This window comes from Vanellus vanellus (assembly GCF_965231255.1).
Source record: "Vanellus vanellus genome assembly, chromosome: 4".
In the NCBI taxonomy this organism is placed as follows: domain Eukaryota; kingdom Metazoa; phylum Chordata; class Aves; order Charadriiformes; family Charadriidae; genus Vanellus; species Vanellus vanellus.
In genome coordinates, this window is record NC_138909.1 from 13,927,191 (window position 1) to 13,948,928 (window position 21,738).

Sequence of the window (21,738 nt, forward strand, 5' to 3'; positions counted from 1 at the left end):
CCGTTTGCAGAATAACAATGCAACCTTCTTTTCCCACTGAATGGATTTCTTATTTTCTTGAAAGGGTAAGCAACTCCGCACAGTCAGATTAAAACAAAAGTCCCTCAGGAAACTACAGCGAATCCTAGCGCCCAACGAAGTATCCCTCACTTGGGAGCGGGCAAGAGGAGTCCGTGATGTCCTATGTTGCTCCCGTATCAACGCATCTGGCTGAAGTTCGCCGCACACAGGCCAGCGAGCTGCCACCAGCTGGTTCACAGCACTGGGCATACTGGCCCAGAGACATCCAAACTGGGGGTACAGACCCTGGGTAAGCCCTCAGCTGCATGGGTGTGAATTCAGAAAGGTTCCTTTAACTCAACTGGAGGTATTCTGGATTTATACCTCCGTGCTCACTGGCAGGGCTTGGCCCGTTGCAGTGAAAGATCATAATCTCGCTTTCATCCCCACGGGATATTGACTTTAACAAAATACTCTATGCTTCATTTCTCAGCGTTGCAAAACAACTTAATGGATCATATACTTAGGGGAGCATTTCCATTAATTTTTAGCTTGCATTCTCACACTTCCACAACACCAAAATGTCAGTGGCTTTAACCTTTTCAATTCTGTTTCCTCCGAGAGCACACAAGGAAAAAAGAAGGCAAAAAAAAAGCTTTTATTTAGCTAGAGCCATCCCCATATTACCTTTGAGCACGGAGGAAGAGTTACACAAAGGCCCTGCCACTTGCCTCTCCTCTGAGCAGGCCAAGAACCCCACTTATTCCTTGATGATCGACATTTGTTTGTTTCGTATGACCCCGATTCTCTTCTCGCTCACACATTTATCAAGCACGAAGGTTTGCTATAGCTGACGTCAGTGGAATTTTGTCAGCATAAAAGCAGAAAAATGTGAGTACAACTGACAGAAGAGGCAGCGTCTGAAAGCAAAAATATGCATTTGCTGTTACTGAAACGAGAGATGAAACTCATACTTGTCTATTTGCAGCTATATTCTTTTGAAGCATTACAAAACCCCATGAAAATCTAGATGTTAGAGACTGTATAATCACTTAGAGAGTTAATGTGCATAAACACATATAAAATGATTGTTTGCATTCTTCCTGCACAGCCTTTTTTCTGTATTACTGTATAAATCAGACCTATTTTATTTTCACTTGCTAAGCCTTGTACTCTTTTTACAGCATCTCAGTGAACAAATACATATTTCCCGATCCTTACAGCCTTAAAACCTGAATTTACTTGTATTTTCACGGAAATGCCTTCAAGAAATTTTTCTACAAAGCGTATTATTCGAGATAGGACTGGGGGATTTAACGGCTCAGGATACGATTTCCAACCTGTGAGGTGCATGACAAATCTGAGCAGAAAAGGTCACGTCAGAGAAGAATAGTTTAGTCTTAACAGGAAAACTCGAAGCTCACCGGCCCCGTAGTGTTACGGTGGCAGCTGCGCTAATGACAGACACAGTTCTCTGAAGATCATAATCTTTTCTCTCGTGCTTCTGCTGGTACCCGAGAGCATATGGCCATCATTGCATGGATGAGATAGCCACAAGTCATACCCGTGCAGAAACTAGGAGAAAAATCACCCTGATCATTCGAAGCATATGGATCTAACGAGGCTTGAAAGCTGGGCTGAGCGGAGGGCTAAGGCATGCTCCGCCGGCAGCGAGTGATGGTGGTTCTGAGAAAGGGTGATATTGCAAAGTGTGGGGTGGAAACTGATGTGTCCCTTGTGCCAAACGCAAGTAAAGGCCGGTTTACAGAGGACAGGACGAACTGGAGAGAGCGGCATGGGAGATGCTGCCGCAGTATTAAGCTCTGAATTTAGCCATCTCCCACGGAGAAAAATCACAGGCAGGTTAGGAAGAAGTTTGCACGGCAGAGAAGAGAGGTGTGCTTACAAATCTTTTTCTTCTGATTGATTAGGGTTCTATTAGCTAGCAACGCCCTGACCGTGCTGGGTGTCGTGCCCCCAGAGAGCTGCTGTGTGGCACACACTGTCTTTTGTGCGCAGCAATGCCTTCGACCACAGTCAGCACAGGGGACTGATGCCGGATGGGTGGGTGGTGAAGAGGTACCACCCCTCTCTGCATAAAACGGACAGCCTGGTAGTTTTTCTTGCTGCCCTTACATCAGTCACGGCTTTCTCGGTCGGCCCATACGTATTTGCATTCTATTATTCACCCAGCAGCCCTGCAGATGGACGTTCCGCCCTCAGAGACCACAAATGTTACCAGCACGAGCAGTGCCGGGGAGGAGGGACCCCACGGGGTCCAAAAGTGATTAGCTCTACTTCCAAAAATGTGGTACGGCCCTCGGTCCTTGCCAATGACACAAAAGCTCTGGCCGTAATGTAGATGTCTGTCTAATGGGCACTGGGCTAAGACCAACAAAATACAATTCGTACAGGCCACTGAACAGCTTCTGATGTTAATGACTTTCGATTACCACTGCCCTGAGTTGCATCTGTATTTTATTAACGCTGTGTACAAAGTGAGTTGAATTCCAGATGGAGTACAAAGTACCTTTTTTCTTGTTTTGCCCATAATTGCAAATGCTAAAATTGTACTTGTAGCTGTTTTATGACTTGACATTGACCTTAAACTCTGTGCATTTGCTGCAGCGGAACATTGCAATTTCTAGGGAGCAGAAAGATCATACAGAACTGGTCGATGATCTCTATGGTGCAAATAAAAATAGTACCATGAGTGTCCAAATAAATATTTCTTTCCATTTTGTCTTTGCATTTTTATTGCTTCCCCAGGTCACTTGAAATGAGATTGTCCTTCACAGGTCAAGCTACGGTTGCTTTGCAGACAGCAAAAAGACAGTGCTTTAAGATCATTAGAGCCCTGACGATGTTAGAGCAGTCCAGATGATTTGCATTTCTGAGGGAAAGGCTTTTATTTCTGAACTGTTCACCTAGTATTGATCTGAAAATGTACCTTTTTTTTTTTTCTCATGAAAATGCCTGTCCTCAGAATTAACAAAAGACATACTCCTAGACTTGATGTGCCACCTCTCCGTCAGCTCCCTGACGAGGTGCCCACCGCACTTTGCGTGGAAGTGATGATGTTGGAGGAAACGAGCGCTTTGGGCTGTGGAGCTGCCCTGGATCTCAGTGGCTAATGTGGTGGGAGACTCAACCCCAGCTTGGGGACCAGATGCGCCATCTGTTCCGCGCCACACGTCCCTCACGGGAAGGCAGACCGCTTCTGCTCTGATGGCTCCGCAGCCCAAGAGCTTTTTTGCAACTTGCCGCTCGCCGCCGGCAGCCAAAGCCATGCCGCCTTGGGAAAGTTTGAATCCAAAGCAGACGTTTTAACGAGGCACTCTTGCATCCCCATCAAACAGGAGACCTCTACACCTTCACTCCCTTCTCCACCGTCCCCTTCAGCGGTGACGCACGCTGCCACATCAGGGACGTGAGGGGGACAGGACGGACGCTCAGACCACAAACACTTCAGGGAGCTGCAGCCATCAGATGCGTGGTGTCCTGCAGGGGCTTCGCCACCACCACCCCTTTGGGCCTCCAGCTAACAAGTCCACCGCGTTTTGCTTTTCTACAAGGGATCCTTGGCCCTGGGGACAAGGGTGGCCGCGGGCTGGGTGCTGCCTGGAGGGTGGGGGGGAAGGGGGGCTTCGCTTTCCCTGCAGGTGGTTCCTGCCTGCAGCGCTCAGGCTGGCGGCGGCCGGTGGCGAGAAGAGAGGCCAGAGAGGTGGCCCGGGGACGGGGGGGGGGGGGGGGACAGCCTGTGATGTTGAAGTCAGGCTCAGGGGACGGAGTGAGGCTGTGTGAAAATAGCACACGGCAAAAGTTAATGGAAAAGAGTGCCTCATGGCTCGCGGAGATGTTATTACATTTTTTTTAAGGTGTTTATGAACAAATAAAACGCATCTTCAGCTGGGGAGAGAGCATTGTCCCCCCTCCCCACCGTGTTCCCCTGCCCACCTTCCAGCAACCCTCTTATTAGAATTGCAACACTGCTTTTCTTTGAAGTACAACCTGTATTTTAGCTATATTCTTCCCATTCAGGCTGTGGAAATAAAACTTAACAACAGTGTTGATTTCTCAGATCTGCTCCGAGTCTTTGAAATTTGCATTAGATTATCCTAATCACTCAGCCTCATTGTATATATTTACGCAAGCACTTTTGATGTTTAAACAGACCAGGCTGTAATGAGATGTGCAGGGGGAAATATATACCCCAAAGAAAAGGAAAGCTGTTTTTTTTTCTCAGACCGCATCTTAAGCTAAAAGTTCGCAGATAAAACAGTGGGTCAATGCCTTCGGGACCTGAGGGAAACGTTTGTAAGGTTGGAAAGACAGAGGGATTGGCTTTGCCTTTGGCAGCAGCAGCAGCAGGCAGAGACAGAGCGGGGCTGGGTCCCTGCGAGGGCGAGGACGGCGGTGAGGTCTTGTCTTCTCGCACCCTTCACTGCCACTGTAACCTGCGCTCCTGGCCAGAAGAAACCATCCAGCCTGAACCTGTGATGTCCAGACCTACACAAGTTTCTGGGGACGAAGCAGAAGGAGCAGCTGCCAAATCCCGGCTCTATTGAATTTAGTGGGAATAGTAAAACGTCCTTTTTTTTTTTTTGAGACAGCAAAAAGCCTGGGTCTGTGGCACAGTTGTGCTAGCTCTGACCATGACACGCAGGCAAGTCCTGCAAGACCTGTGCTCCTGTGAGCAGGAGGCAGGAGAGCGGGAAGCGTTGCAGCCATATGCTCAAGTTAATTAATTTGGTCTCAGTGCTGGCTCTGTTAGACCCAGAGCAAGGGGTGACAGTGGAGACAGAAGCAACCCTTACATAGCAGGTGTGACCAGGAAAAGGTGATGGGGCAGGCCAGACAAAGGAGAACCGGACCTCTTGAGGACTAAAGAAGATAAGGAATCTTTCTGGAAGATGAAGGAAATTGCCAGTTATCTCACATGCAGTTTAGCTTCACAAAGGCTAGAGATCATATTTCTATTTGCATGTTAGTATAGAAAGAATATTTGCAAATCTTGAAGTAGTGTAAAGGAGGAATATTCCAGATGACCCTGTTGTTAACTTGACCTTACAATGAAATCTGGAGCAAATCATTCATTATCCAACATACTACCCTAAAGACTGTAAAAACCACGGTAAACTGTGTCAACAGAGTATTGATTTTGTAACTCAAGATGGTGAAGTTGGTGGGTAAGGACCTTAAAAAAAAAAAAAGAGAAGCCTGTTCCAAGAACATACACTTTCATAAACTCAATGACAGATGAGAGCAGACGTTCTAACTCACACACTGAAACTGATCTATCCACTTAGACACGCAAATGTCATGTTTTGAATAAGTCTAACATTTTGAATTGTCACCAGCAAAAACAGCTTTCTCCAAAGGCAAGTTGGATTTTTCAGCTATCCTAAGCTTGTAAACCACGCAGAGTCAAGGAAAAAAAAAAGAACAAAACTAAAATGTTCTGCTTTATGAGGATTCAGTGATCTAAAGAGGTTTTTAAGATTTCCACTTCATAATCTTTTCACAAGCAAATATTTCTAGAAGCATAGCTCCCTCCCGACCTAGGACTACCTAGAAGGGGGCAGCCAGGGCCTCTTGCCTGGGCTGGAAGAGGAGGGGGCTTGTTGCCAGTGCTGGGTGGGCAGTCACCAAACATGCTCCTACTGCCCTCAGGATGCAGCAGGAGGAAGAGCCCAGGGCTTTCATTCTCGCTGACTTGTTTTGTCCTTATTCCTCACTTGCAAGTTATATGCCTTGCTGCACTGGGAATGAAATGCTGTGACCCACGACAGGCACAACGAGGAGAGAGAGAGGCTGATGGTCCTTTCTCACCCCAAAGGACATGAATTTGTGAAGCAATCAGAAACACCAAGAGATTAGTAACTTCTCCCCGACAAAACTATGACAAGATGTAGATAGCACAGACAGTAGGAATCATGGTTGATTTTTTTTCTCTCAGAGGTAACTGATTTCAACAGGACCATTTTGACTGATGCCACAAGTACTGCTTCAGCTCCATCTCTGTACAGGGAGAAGGCGAAATGCATTTTGACGCCTATCCAACATTAGCAGAAATCTCCGGTGGTGGAGAGGTTCATAATACATTAGGGCTAAAGCCTCGTGCTGTCGCCTTCCAAACCTAAATGGGATCTCCTAGCGGTTCTACCCTGAAGTCTCATGGATACCTGGTGTAGCCTTGCAGCTTCCTTGCGACAATCGATCAATTTTCCGTCTTGACCACCATGATCTTACTCAGATATTCTAGGTGGTGCCCTCTCCTCTCCCTCTAACAGATAGGCCCGTAGCCTTGTATTTGGGACAATAAAGGTGAGGTGCTTCAAAGCTCATGTCCAACTGTAAAAGCAGGTTTCAAAGATGTTTGTTATTCAAATCCAGAAAATCTGACTAAGAGCTGCATGAACTTGTCCTGTTGATTATTAGCGGAGACTAATAGACTTCTGTGCATCAAGGAGGGCAAATGATTATTTTTTTTCAACTTCTTATGACCTAAAGGAGTCGGAAGACCGCTTTATTTTTATGTCTGATAGTGTACAAAACAACACACAGAAATCACACCTCACCTTGCAACTTTATCATACTGTTACTCTTCTGGGAGATGTTACAGCTTTTCCTACAGTTAAAACCTACAAGTTGCTAAAATTGCTGCCATTGTTATATGCTACTCAGACACAAAACCTGTCTATAGTTAACAAAAGAGTGCTGTGAAGTCAATGGGTGTGAAAGACCCAACTAACTGTGAAGCTCTGTCCCTAGGTTACTTTTCGGATTTGTCATGGAGAGGATGAAAGAAACATTTACATTAGCAGTTCAAGTCTCAGGGAGATGTGTTAAAGCTGAGAATCGTTTGCATGTTAAAGCACTGTGGTAATTAAGCTTTGAGTTCTAGTTCAATTTTTGGAAGTGAATTCTTAAAACAATAGATGTTTATGACTAGGATTAAAAGATGTAGTGAATGGGCAAGTGCCTTGAAACAGCTTCTGAAGTTAGGCTTGCTCAACTTGCTCATTCCTAATGAGGACAAAGACGATGCCTATGTTAAGGAAGAGTGAACTGAGTGATTTGCTTGAGAAGTTTTCAAAAGTATTGATACCTTTTCCTAAAATAACCTAAAATGTTAAAAAAAAAAAAAATCCCTTTCCTCGTAAAAAGAAACATATCAAAAGTGCGTATTTCAGCATATTTTCTCCCTGAGGATTTCTCAACCTGGAAAAAAAATGGATGTTTTTTCCAATTGCCTTCAAAAGGTTTGCATGTCTGCCAGGTGGTTTGCATCTGATAGCCAAATGCTGCTGATGAGAACCATCAATTCCTTCAAGGACTTGACACCACATCCAATTTGTATCGCAAGTGGCTGTAAAAGGAGGTGACTGCAGCTATTATTTTGTTAGATTTAGTCAAAACATCCCCAGAAGAGGCAAGAGGGCATGCTGGGATTTGTTTGATGAGCCTGCTGCGAGAATAATTACATGGCCAGCAGTTTGTTCACTTCATCTTTTGTAGCACTTTCTTAGCGGTTTTTTGTGTGGTTTGAGGACTCGGCTTTTTGAATTAAAAGAATCTTTACTGCCATTGTCTCTTTAGCTAATTCCCGGATTATGCAGTCTCAGATGTGCATCCCGGGGCTGCTTCTGGGTTACACAAGTTATTAGAAAATTAAAATACTTTCTTCAATATTCCCGTTCTTACTTGAGATGAAATTTTCTGGGCTATAGCTGTGATTGAATTAGAAAGAATGGCCTGTTCTGGTTGCAATGCTTACATAGACCTTAGGCCCATTTGTGTTGTAATCCTACTTCATCGAGCAGGATGGATGTCAAAATTTGCAACTTTGATACCATTTTGTTGTTGTTGTTAAAATCGCACATAAAAACTTTGCATTTTTTAAAATATAACAAATTACAGTTTAAAGTTTTCAAGAGCAACTTCGGTACCAGGGAACCAAAGATCAGTTGGAATTTTAATTTGACTCAGGAGCTTTTGACAAAATAAATGGGTGTGAGCCCCTGGAAGACAGTACGTGAAAGTATTATCAACATATTAATTCAGAGTTGAGAGGAAATTCAAAAGTTATGAAAGGAATCACATTAAAAACTAGAAGCTGTGCTTATTCAACTGACTACAAGGCGTCCATGATAGCTGTGGGTGCCTTTTATAAGGCAGGTAGGCAATTAAAAAAAAAAAGGTGGTAACAGCAAACCCAATCCAGCCAACCATCCCGCCGAGAGCAGCCTGACTGGTTCTCTCTAGACCAGTTCTCTTCTCAGCTGCTGTTCCTGATAAAATAGACCAGCCTGGATATATCCTAAGCCAACCTGAGTCTCCGGTTTTCTCCGGTGGGTGCAGCACATGTGCTTTTCATCTCTCCGGTATGGATGCGTACACACAGCCCTGGGTCTCTTGCTTTCAATACATTGAGATGCATACAAAGGAAGGAGGAGAAAAGGAAGTAAAGGAAGTAAAAATTACCATATCAGAGCCTTTTGGTGCTGGATATATGGATAAAAATATATTGCTTGTGACTCCAGCGAAATGAGAATCTGCTGTGAGAGAGTTTACTACAATCTATCTTGTTTGTGCACTTGAGGACTTCAGAAGACTAACTTTAGGGGAAAGGAGCTGGAAAAAAATAGATCATTGGCCAAAGCTGGAAAAAGCCCATTTCCTTGCTATGGAAAGAATATTAGTATTCTCACAAAGAAGGTTTTATAGAAACAAGAAACATATTTTGAAAGAAAAACTCCCTTTGATGTGAACCCTGCACAAAGCACAAAAGATATAAAAAGGTCCTGTGGGATCCTATTTCCTTCTGTGTGCGTTTCCCGATTCCTCTCTTTGCTAATGGGTCACATGGGATGTGTCTCCTTTCCAGTGGCTGAACTAGGGCATCTTAGGAGGACAGCATCCTCCTAAAAGATGTGCTAAAAGATTTCCTGAAAGACGTGCTGGTGCTGTAACCAGTTTCTTGAAGGGGGAAATATTTTGGTTTCCTTTCCCCATCTTTTCTGTTTCTGTACCTTATCTGCTTCACCTTGCAGTTACTCGCACAGCAGAAGTGTAACTTGTCCTTACCAGCCAGAATCGGCCCCAGCAACCTGCTCCCGACAGAAGTTAGTACCGGAAAAAAATCCCAAGAAATTACCTTACGGGCAATGAAGGAATGACAGGTATATACAGTGAAAGTTTCTTTTCTTTGTTCCATTCATCAGAAATTGGGCTTAACTCTGAAGCACGAGAATTTATATCTATTTAAGTGTTTAGTAAATTGGTAATCCATATCTTTTTGAATAGTTAGTATCTGTCAGAGGTCAATTATGTGCTTTGTGTTCCTCATAAGAGTAATTTCTCTTACATTTTTAACTCCTGATCTTTTGAGCTCCCTTTTCTTTCCCATTAAAAAGCCACTCTAGCTCAGGACTACATTATTTAAAACTAAATCTAATTATCATTTTATCCAGCATCTTTTGCATTGAAGCAAGGCTCACCGATCTTCAATTTACAATGATCTTAATCAAAAAAACCCACCCAAAGCACAACAAAAAGAACCTCTAAAATCCTTTTGTAAATAATAGCTAGCTGTAGCAGGATTGCAAATAAAGGTGGGGGTTTTTTGGTTGTTTTTTTTGTTTCTTTTTTCTGAGGGGGGAGGTTAGCAAGTTGGACATTTCATGCCTAACTTTCCTCAGAATTCTATTATTCATCACCGCCCTATTTACCAGGTTCTTTTAGTATCTTGTGCTGATATACCACTAGCTAACTTCACCTCAGTTCTATTGCCTAACAGTCAGCTTCAATTTCAAAGTTACACCTTTTAAATATGCTTTGGAACACATTTTTAGAAAGTGAGGAACTTTTTTTGTATTCAAAAACGTTCCTTCAAGTCCACTTTACATATGTACGTTATTGGCTGTTGGATTTTCCACTTTGTTTTTAAGCTCACATAGTTGAGTTATCCCCACTCCTCTTATACACAGTTCAGTATTGTCAATAATTAAAAATAACAAATGATAAAATTTGTCCTGACAGAAGGAACATATCAGATATAAACTGGCTAAATACCTTGTCAGCTGTTCATGTCAGCAGTTTCCCAAAATTGTACAAGAATTTCCATGAGAGAAGAACTGTCTTAGTGACTCTGCTTCACCTGAACTTTCCTCCCTTTTACATTTTTTTAATGTTATTGCTGCACTTTGGCATTTTTAAGGTGTTTTGATATCACTCAGAAATGCAACCTTCAATCTTCAAAATTAAATCTAGTTTTGAGAAACGGTGAAAATTTGGGTTCGTATGGTGCTTTTCTTGAGTTTCCTCTAGACTCAGTAATGCATTTTTCTAATCTCTATAGCCATGTTACTCAGAAATTGAGAGAAAACATGCTGGGACTTCACTGAGAGCGGAATGTTTTGAAGATCCAGCTCAGACATTTCAATGAGTGAGTCTTGAAGTTTAGCAACAGCTCAAACAGGTCAGTGGTGTGGTATGTCCTCTTTGCACAGCCCATAGCTTACCGGTATTGTCAACGCGTGTTTAAATGTCTACGCTTTCTTTAGTTAAAAGGCTCTTTGCAGTCCGTGCTGACTCATTATTTCACAAATCTCTCTATAGGTAGCGGCATTTGCTGTTTTCTTTTATGTTTTAATGATTTGGAAACCCCAATCCCAAAATACTCAGTGGCACAAAGATTGGGGAAAAACAACACAAAGCAGCATTTGGGGCAGCATGAGCCTCATTAAAACTCTTCAAAATTCTGCTTTTCTGCTTATCTCTGCCTTGCTGTTCATTGAAAAGCAGGCCTTGGCTCAAATTTTAAGGAATCATCTTTGATATCTGGGAGATACTGCATTCCCATGTTGTTTTAGGAAGGTCAAGAGCAATAAAAGAATGTTATGTATAGATTCTCTGGTGGTGCAAAAGTGACGTTTGAGCCAAGAGCATTGGAATAACAACTGTGCCCCATGCCAATAGCATTTTGGAAGTCAATTGGGATTTACTTTGTAAGCAATAGTCGTATGCTAGCTGGAATCATTTAAATACAAGAAAATTTCTACATTAATCAACCAACAAAACACCCTGACCCATCTTGTTTTTCAAGCTGCCTTTTTGCTTTTGTGAACAGTGCTACAGCAACGACCGTAAAATATTCTCACTGTCCTTATGCTTTGTCTTGTTACCTAGAAAAATGACAAAAGCCATGCAGTTCTGTAGGAAAATGTGCAGAAATCTTAACGATTGTATAAGGTTGAAATTTTAAGCTTATTTAAGGTTTATTTTAAGCAAAATGAAACTTTTTTCTAAAACCCCCACAGGCTCTAGATTAAAAAAAAGTCTGAGAAGATGATACCGTATTTTGTTGAGGTAGAACTTTCACAGCTCCATCCTTGATTGTTTTCTTGCCTATTCTCAGATCTACACTGAAGCTGGAGGTGTGCATAGTCCTTCTCTAGATACTTCCAAGAAGCTTGAGGATGTGTGCAGGGGGGCATTTGTCCTGACATACAGTAACGGAGAAAGAAATTGGTAACAAAGTCTAGTTGCAAAAGTTAACTTCCCCAAGATAAAACACCTCATTTATCATTGTGATCTAACTGATATCGCAGTAGGTGAAAGCTAGACCCTGTCAGCCTTGTAAATTTTCACCTGCATGGTGCTCAGTGAAGCCACCAGGACAGAAAGGCAAAGAAAAAGTGGTACAACTGCAGACGATGGTTTTGACCGTTCCCAACTCAAATGAGGTCTTCTTGAATGAGCAGGGGTCGAGTGCAGAGCAGCTCACCTGCTCTGCACAACACACTGATACCAGACCTGCTTCCACAGACTCCCCCAAAGGTCTATTTGGGCCATCCTGGGTCAGCAGTGGATTCAGCTCGAAGCGTTTGGCTCCGCAGCCTTTACACTGCCACTTGACAGGGAGGTGACCCTTCGCTGGCCGGTGCACTCGTGTCAGTGACACTGGAAGTAGAGCCCAGAGAGGACGCAGGCAGCTTTGTTTTCTGCAAGTTACCTCTGGGGTACGTGGGGAGGCAACCTGAGCTGAAGTCCACAGCTCCGAGCAGGGTCCGCATGGTACCCCACGCTCCCCGGGAAAATGCCTACGGGCATCAGAAGGCACAGCTGGCACGGAGAAGTAGGATTTTCCCTGGGGATTTTCAGGGACATACCTCCATCCGTCCTCCAGAGGGAGAAGGTGCCGGTATCTTTGTTTCACAAACTGAGCAGCAAACAAGTCTCTTTCAGCTGAGGGTGGAGAATTGCAAGCATTCCCATCAGTGCTGGGTGAGCGAACGCCCTCAGGAGTGGGGAGACCCTTGTTTAGTCCTCCTTGTTTAGTCCTCCAGAGGGACTTGAGCCCACACATTCTACTCTGTTATCCCTCGCAGGCGAGTTTCTCCACTGAAAAACAAGAAAAAGAAAATAGGGTCAGAGTGAGAAATCAAGGAAGAGAAAATCACTTTCTTGCCTAGGAATGGGGAGATACTACACACAGACTGTTTTTACTAATATAGAACTAACAGCAAAAACAGAGCAGGGAAAAAGAACCAGAGGTCCCCAGAGATGGGACTCCAGCAGGCTGAGGAACGACATTCCCCTTGTTTTTCTTTCTGATCAAATCCAGTTGGACAATGTTATGAGGATGGTGCGAGGAAGTGTGCACTGTTGGTTGCAGTGTTTCTCACACGTTTAGGTCCACAGGGTGTCCATATTCATAAACATTCAAATGACCTGAAAATAAACAAAGGAAAAATTGCTGTGGGAAAATGCCAGTTACCCGCAGGCAATGACTGGATACCACAAACTAAAATTCATGTCATAGCGTAACTAGGCTACGTTTCACTTTGACAGGCAGCCTTTTAACTTTTCACTTTGGGTTTTTGACCTTTTTTTTTTTCTTTCCTTTTTTAAAGATGTTGGATGGTTTTTACTGGTAACAAAGGAAAAACTTACAAGGCTCTGTGAAGCCTCCCAGGAGCTATCTTTACATGGTGGGCTACACCAGAAAGCTCTGATTCACATTCTTGTACGATTAAACACTACATTATATAAACAAAGCAACACAACTTCATTAAAAAGTATTAATAATGAAATTCAGTTATGGAAATTAATTCACATAGCCAGAAAGATCAGATTTTATTGCCATCTAACAAGGATTTGCACAGGGAAAAGTTTTTCTTCATTCAACAATATAAAAGATCACATTTTCTTTCTTGCAAACATAGTTTTGAAAAAAATGCTATAGAAATCACTGCCTCATCCAGGATAAAGCAACACACTGCATCCAGGGGATGAAATACCATCCATGTAGCAAAGAAAAATGTGTTTAGTCAAAGGTCAAGTCAAAAGGAATGGGGTGGAAAGATTTCCCGCTCACCAGCAAGAAGTTTAATTATTCCACGCCACCGCTCATCTCATTGGAGGTAATGATCTCCATGACAATTTAGTGGCAGGCAAAAGAGGATTCTTTCTTCCAAACAGAACGTTCAGATAGGATAAAAAAGAAATGGCATGTGAGGTTGGTTTGTTTTTTTGTTTTGGTTTTTTTTTTTTTTTAAATTCAATGCAAGGAATATTTCATAGTCTAATATCTCCACATTTAATGACAAAGATATTTACTATTTCCTTTGAGATCCTTGCAGATCAAGCTATTTCACACTAAAAATATTAGCCAATTTATTCTCAAATCATAAACTTGCCAAAAATCATGCCTCAGAAACTGAACCGTAAATCCACATTCTCTCTAGGTTGCTATGAGCTGGGATGTGACTGCACGTGCACCTAAGCCCGGGACCATGCCCAAGTTGTGCCACTCAGATATAGCCCAGTTCTGTAACAGTCTTCTGTGAATAACAACCACACAGAAGATGTGACAAAGGTGGTTTCAGGTGAAGTGAAGTGTGAAATAAGCTTTACAAAAAGCAATGTCTGCTTCGGGGGAGTTTATTTTCAGAATTAGCTTCAATATGCACAGGCTTACACACATGTAGTGTCTGTTCATACGGATGTTTATCCTGATGTATTCCAACTTTGGAGACTTAATCGCGATGTCAAAATCAGGAGGTTGGGCTCTCAGTAGGGAGAAAAGGGCTCCTCTGAAAGGCAATTCAGACGAGGAGTCTAACCTGGGTGATTTCTATTCCTCTTTACAAAAGACCCTCTCTCTGTTAATTAAGAAAGGGACCTTTGCTCACAAAGGAATGAACATACCTTCTTACATGCTCATTTACTGCCAAGTCACCAGGTACTGCCTAGCCCAATACCTTACACGTTTTTATATATAGACACACACACACATACTATATATATCTCTATTATAGACCTTGAAAAGAAGATATGCAGCAAGAGAAATTTGTACTGCAGATTGCAGCTGAAAACACAATCATTAAATGGCTTCTCTGTTCTTCAGTTCTGCCATTCTTCTCAACAGGACTTCCGAAGTACTTGGGAATGTATTACCTTCTTGCCTTTATATTAAACAGTAACTTGCCCAGATAGCACTTAGCAGAGAATACCATTTCCACAACTTTGATTCCTGAGAGGATCTATCTTTTTTTGTGGGGATTTGCCTACATAATTTAGAAATATGACCTTCAAGAAATATTTAGAAAGGAACGAAAGAAATGGTGTTTTCAAATGGAGGAGGTTCCTTTGAAATGGAAACCAACCCGGAATAAGTTGCTCAGAGAAAATACAGGCAGTGGTACAAAGCCCTACACCCAGAAAATCGAAATAATTCATAGTGTAAGCAGAGATTTCAAGCCCTTTACAGCTCCTACAGGATCACACCTCTTAAGGAAGATGAGAAATTCAGATGCAAAAGGGAAAGAAAAAAAAAGTCAGGCATCGGGATGCAATATAGAAGCACTGGAAGCAAATTTCGGGATCTTTAAAGGGTCAGTACCCTTTTCCTCAACTTCTCAAAAGAGAATGGCATAAAAGAATACATTCTAAATTCCCCCCCCCCCCCCCCCCCGTATTAATTTCCACATGACTGTGATGCATGAGATGAGGCAAGATAACATCATAATTGTGAGGCAAACAAACATTCTGTTTTCATAATGGAAAATTCTAATAGCTTGAGATTTTTTAATTAGAGCATTGAATCTCTGCTGCAGTACCAAGCTCCTTCTACCAGTGGACAGCTGATTTAGTGACTATCCAGGTCTTTCCTGCATTTGTTGAATCAAAGGTTCAAAGGTAAAGGAACTTTCAGGATTGTTATGGAAATTTGACCTCTTTAAGGAAAGCAATAGTGAATTGTTTTCCACTCTTTTACAGAATAAGTTTTATAGGTAATTAAACTGAAGTATGATATTGCATGTATTTATGTTACAGTGCTGCTGGCTGCTGCTGTTGCAGACGCTGCAACTGCTGTAGAGGGACAAGAGAGGCAGCCGCTCTGTCGACAGAAGCGCTGCAGTAGTAATGAGAAATGAGAAATTTTCTCTTACCTAGGGCACAGAATGTGAATATCAGTGGCTGCTGTGCACTTAAGATCATACTCAGGTGTTTCCTATTCAATCCCTACCAAATCCAAATCCATCTAACAAAGATAAAAAAACCCAAGCTATTATTATTTATTTACCCGACCGGTTTTCCCATTGCTGGTTAATGAGCCAGAAACCACAAAACGCTGGCCTGTCTCCCCAGCATTCATTCAATCAGCGTTGCAGACTATGAGGCAGCATGACTTTTTTCTGCCATCTCTGCATGAGGAACCCGAAGCGCATTCTTATGAAGCAAAGCAAATCCTTCAACCACCTCTAAAACCAGGTTTTAAATTGCTGAAATTATTGTCTTCTGATAGAACTATTTCTGAGAAGCTGGGAAAAAAGTGGAGAGAATGAGATCCCATTTTACTTCCTCTAGATTTTTCTTCCAAGAGAGCTCAGTACAGAGACAGTGACTTGGTATGGACTGAAGCAGGTTTTCATGAGGACTGTGATTTGGTGTACCCTCACCACAGATTTGGCTACAGATGCTTCAAGCTTTTACATGAAGCACAAGAATTCCACAAACACGGATCTGACTTAACACGAAGAAGTAAAGGAAAAACAGCTTGAATTCCCACTTATAGAAGAGTAGGCTTCGTTATGTGTGTGGTTGCTTTTTGATCTTGCCCTCTGTTAGCAGAAAAATACATTACTGGCAATGCATTACACCGTTCAGGAAACATGAAGAGGTGCCTACATCCGAGGTGTAAAAAATTTCCAGTAATGCCCCAGCACTCAAAAAACCCAACACAAAACCCCAAAGCAAAACGAGTCCCACACCCCAGTACAGTATTAAAGTTACAGCCTAGTAAGGCAGCCTTACTTCTGCTCTGTGACCTGTTTTACACTAGCTCTGTGCCCTGTTTGCTATGGTATCATCACAGTTTTGTTCTTCCTCAATTGGAAATAAAGCAGCCCAATTTTGGCTTAGCGGATCTGAAGGTAGAACATAAGTCATAGTTCTGGTATTTCTCCGTTCCCACCTTTCACCGTTCTGAACCTCTGGCCAGCTGCAATTCAACTTGTCAGAGATGGAAAAGCCTCTTGCATGTTACCTTTCACCATGTTTCATGAAAGCAGGTAGTCAGGAAGAAAAGAAGAATGCTATTTGTGCACCCGACGAGCCACAGCCTTCTTGAGACACTGAGGAAATTATATTCTAACTGCCCCTGGGGACAGCGCTCCACAAAAAACTGTGCTCAAGGAACTCCATGTTGTTATTAATGAGTTTGATAATAAGAGCTGGTCACAGATCAAAGCCGTACTCTGCTGGGTTTTGTACGCAGATAATCTCTGCTTCGCACCTTTTGTAAAGCACAAATCAACAGATGGTGAAAACGGGAGACAGCAGAGATCAGTAAGGTGGGCAGTTCCATGCTACCTGGCCTGCTATCAGTGCTTTTTCAGGCATCACCACAAAAGGCAATTTTAAAGGGAGACAAAAACGTTTTCTTCTCCTTTGTGGGTGAAAAAAGCACAATCGCTTTGTGTAGCGAAGTAGAGCTGAAGAGACAGAGCGTTGACGCATTTTTGTTTGAAACCCCACCAAGTCAGCCACCACAAACAGGGAACACCTAAGCACCTATGGTTCTCCTACGTACTGTGTTTGCAAACTTCAAAGCCAGTGACCTATACTCCTTTGTGGTGAGCCATTTAGCTTACATTTATGGTGTTGTGCCTAATGATACTGTTCCACTATTTCAAGCTCCATCCTTCTGTCAGGAAAAGAGAAGCACTAGGAAGGTTTTGTGTTAGGATAGATATCTCCCCACAGAACCAAACACCCCCCCAGGCTCTCACTGTTTCAGTCTTTCACTCAGAACCCGTCTTGTGCTCATTTTTGTTCTGTTTTGCCCATACTCTTTTCTTAAGTCCAATTAGTGCACAGGCTTCCATCAGCGATAGTGCTGCATTCAGCCTACACGCACTTGTACAAGCGTGTTGGGCAGATAAGAAAGAAAAGTATCTAACGTGGATAAATACAGACTTATAAAATGGAATGGCAGAAGGAGGGGTAACAAAAGAAAGCCCCAACCAATCACAGATTGTGTACGTTTTGGATAGTTAGCAACAGTGTGTATACCTTCATCTGTCCTTCACACTGCTTGAATGGTTTGTATGTTGAGAGGCTGTTTCCAAAAGAGCACATCAGCTGGAGGCACCACTGCAGGCATTTGCCTGAAGAAGCCGTCAAGGGGATACCATCAAAGAAGACCTGGATGCTACCAGGAAAAAAGAAAGGGCTGGTGTGCGGCGTGGGGATGATTAACAGGGAAGAAGGAAATTGGAGAAAGAGACTTCATTCGATTGGAGAAAGAAAAGAAACTGTGCATGCAGGGATCAGGAGAACAAATATTTTCCTCAGTTTGATTTACATTTACTGAATGCCCTTACAAGGGGATGAAAAACTCCCACAGGGGAATATATACAAGTAATCTGGAGTGGTTTTGGCTGGTTTCTCTGGATTTGTACCTCTCTTCTGCTAATTATAGAATAATTCATTTCATTACCTCTCCTGAGGTCTGCGCATCTGTTTGAGCCGGCGGCGCCGTGCCCACCAAGATGTGACCTTTCAAGCCAGCACAGTGACAGGACAGCATCTTGGGAGCCAGCGGCAGCAAACGGAGCTGCTGTTCCGCGTCCCTGCTTCCTGCAGACAGAGTGGCCATATCGAGAAAGTGAGAAAGGCTGCAGCTTGCCACACAGCTGGATCCTACTGCCAGAGCACAGCAGGGACGGAGGCAGGCGATGCCACCAGCATGTCCAGGCACCCCGCGCGCTCCAACACACCTTCTCAGGGGATGGACAAACCGCTGCCCTCATGGGCACAGCGAGCACAGTGCTCATTAGCAAGAGGCTCCCGTGGCTAATTGAACCAGCCGGTATCATTTTTCCTCCCCCTTTTTTGCTGTTATGATGGCTGATGTTCGCTATCAAATGTATGTAAAAACTGATGTAGTAGGTAAGGTCAGGTAAGATTGCCTCAAACACCTCAGTGCTTTTGAAAGATTTAAACCTAGAAGAGAAATCTTACTTATGTACTCAGGAAGTTATAAAACATTACCTTTGTGGCTTTTACTTCTTTTTACGTGTAAACCAGGGTAACGCTCTATTTTCTATCAACAAGTAAGCCAGAATCAACGGAGGGCGTAACTCCCTGGTTACCCTGAGCAGGGTAGACTGTTGTCAACATGTGTGGCTCTGTCTCTTTGGCAGCAGCGTGTGCTTGCATCAGTACAGAGTGCCTGCAGAATCACAGCCCCACCTTTATTCATCTTCCCCAGACTTATGTTGTCTCCTGAAGACAAAAGAGAAACTTCAGCATGTCCTTATATGTTACCTTCACGTTCACAGCCCCATGTGGCAGTCCTATTGAGTATTTTTATGAATAGTGCCATATCATCATAATTTGGATACTCAGTCTTGGGCCCTGTAACACGAAGAGGAGCAAGATTGTCTTGTACCTTCCCCAGATCACTCCTTTTCTGTAGTCACCGGGTTTCCACTTCTATGCTTTTCACCAACAAAAGTATCAGCGCAACCTGGAGAATTTCCTTTCTGCCTGAGAATGAAAAGCAATACAAAATATTTCTTTTTGTTCATTCCTGGCCCAATGTTGGCTTCTGTTCTCATCTTGTTAAGGAAACAAATAGCTAAACTAAACAGAAGCCAAAGGCATCATACCATTCTTCCCTAGGACAACTCGAGCGTTGGCTCTTCTCAGCACTGACGTCCTCAAGAAGACACAATTGGCTCCAGGCGCTTACAGTTCCTCTGTCTAATCCCGTCCCTCTGGCATGGTGCATGTTATCACCTCCCTTGTGCTTTCAAACTAGAGGGGTCATTTCTTTTATTGTAGGTTACATATAGCAAGGATGAAACGAGCACAACTACAATTTATGCTAAATACAGATTGTAAAAACTCCACTTGGAAAATCCTCAGTAATGTCTGCTGTACTGGAAAGCATCTCTTCTGTACAGTATGGTAAAATAGGGATGCTATGGCTGAGAGTTTAAGCAATTTCTCATGGTTCCAGAGAGAACCTTTTTTTTCCAGCAAACCTGGATATAAGATGGAAGAACATAACAGATTCTGATTTTTGTTTTTATTTCATTTTTTAAAAGGGTGCTCTTTACCAATATTATCATTATGGCCCACAACAAACATCGGTCTTTGCTCATATTATGCCAATCTTTAGGATTCTTGAAGTAAGCTTGCTATTATCAAGGCTTTAACTTTACTCAGATCAGAACCACTGACATGAAAAGAAGTATTTCTACGAACATTAGCGGGAGCTCGATCAGGGTTGATTAAAAAAGCCCAACAGTTGTGTGAACTTTTGCTTTTAGTAGTGAAATAAACAAGAGGATAAAAATTGAGGAACACAGTTTGGGTAGTCTTAAAGTTCTAAATTCCTGAACAAAAATCTTCTCACAGGATTTCAGCTTATATGGCCTAAGAATGAACTGTAGAAAAATACCCTGCAAGCTGGGAGGACTTTTATGCTGACATAATGGTTACGTCGGGAATAATGAGTAAAACAAAAGTTGCAAAATCTTGCAGATTTCAGCAGAGGAACTAATTTCAACAATGAGAGGAACCAAAGCAGAGGGAACCGATATAGTTAGATTAGCTTAATTGTAACCATTTCTAAATAATGACAGGCATGGAAATATTCAGTAATTTTGTAAGAGGAGTAACCTGTGAATGGCAAAAAGCAACATTCTCTTTAACGCCCACAGCTGGCGAAACAAAAGGCAACCTGTTCAACACGAATCATGTTCACTCTTCCTGCATATTGCCTTGAAAATCTGGCCTCCTTCTCTTTGGTAAAGCTCTGGTTTAGGTCTTCATTGTCTCACATGTCCACAACTGAAGGTTCCTCTTCCTGGTTTCAACACATCTACTTTCCCCGCAAAACCATTTAACACATTGCGGTAAAAGTTATCTTGCTGACTTGCCACCTCTATTGTATTTTCACGTACTCTGCATCCCTCATCTGCCTCTTTCTTCTCCTGATGCATCAAACAAGCTTTGTACTTTCCCCTTCTCTCAAAGCACAAGCTGGTCAGTACCTGCTTGCAGCTGGTCAAGAAGATAAGAGATGGCTCTCCAGCGGCTGGTGCTCTCCAATACTGCTTCTTCCTCTTTTATCACTTTCTTTTTGCAAATGAAAAGCTTCCCATAAAGAAAATCGACAAAGTCACTTCAAATCTCTGCTTAAGACTTACTGATGCCCTCCCGTGCGCGTAACACCTGACAGTGATTCATTGCCCCTATGTGGTTGCTATTCCCTTTACACTTATTCCAAATTCTTAAGCTCAGCTGGACGCTACCTTTGGTTTTGCATCTGCTCGTTTTCTTGTCTTGTAGTCAGGTTACAGGATCTGCGAGGTGAGGGCTGGGCTTTGTTTCCTCCAGTACGTGACTGCTTTAGAAACACTCCATTGTGAGACGAGAGGTTAAGCCTTCCAGAGCTGCGTGCACAAGATCTCAGCTCGTGTGAAGCTTGGGACATACATGGCTGAAAGGCAGCTTCCTCATCTGCTCCAGAGAGTGCTGAGACTGTATTTAGTTTTTAAAACATCCCTGGCTTTTCCCTTCATCTGGGATAAAGTGGTATGCTCCCCGGCCAGCTGCCTTGGGGAGGTGGGAACGGATCACTGTGATACCCTTAGGTTAGAAAGACCTCTGCGAGCAGTAACCCGCTAATATCCTTTTGGATCATTCTTCGAGAAAGAAATTAAGTCCTTAAAAGGATCAGGGACAAAAAGTGACAGTGCTGCATTACAATCCAATTTATTAGGCTGATATGCCTAAGGCTTGGTTTCTTCTGACTGCCTCCAGTCATCACCCGTGGAAGCACTGTTGAAGCACTGAAGGGTTCAGCACAATAAGGATCTCCTCATTGCACTTTTTTTTTTATTCAGGAAGAATTGTTTTAGGCAACCACTTGAAAAATAAAATAGTTGTGTAGCTGTACACAGAATAGAGTTTGTGCACCTGGTTTTCTTCCCAGAGCCAAACTGCCATCACCAATCTTGTCACCGAGGGAGGTGGCCGTGGTGTAGAGCGTGACAGCCAGAACAAAAAATGACTTTTGTGGGATAGGGAGGACTAGATTTCTGGGCAGCCTCAGCTCCTCCCTTTGCAGTCTTTTCAAACTTTTGGGCACATGTTAAGGGCTGGCTGTAGACACCTAGGCAAATTTGTCACCAGGTGTAAGTTCTCATG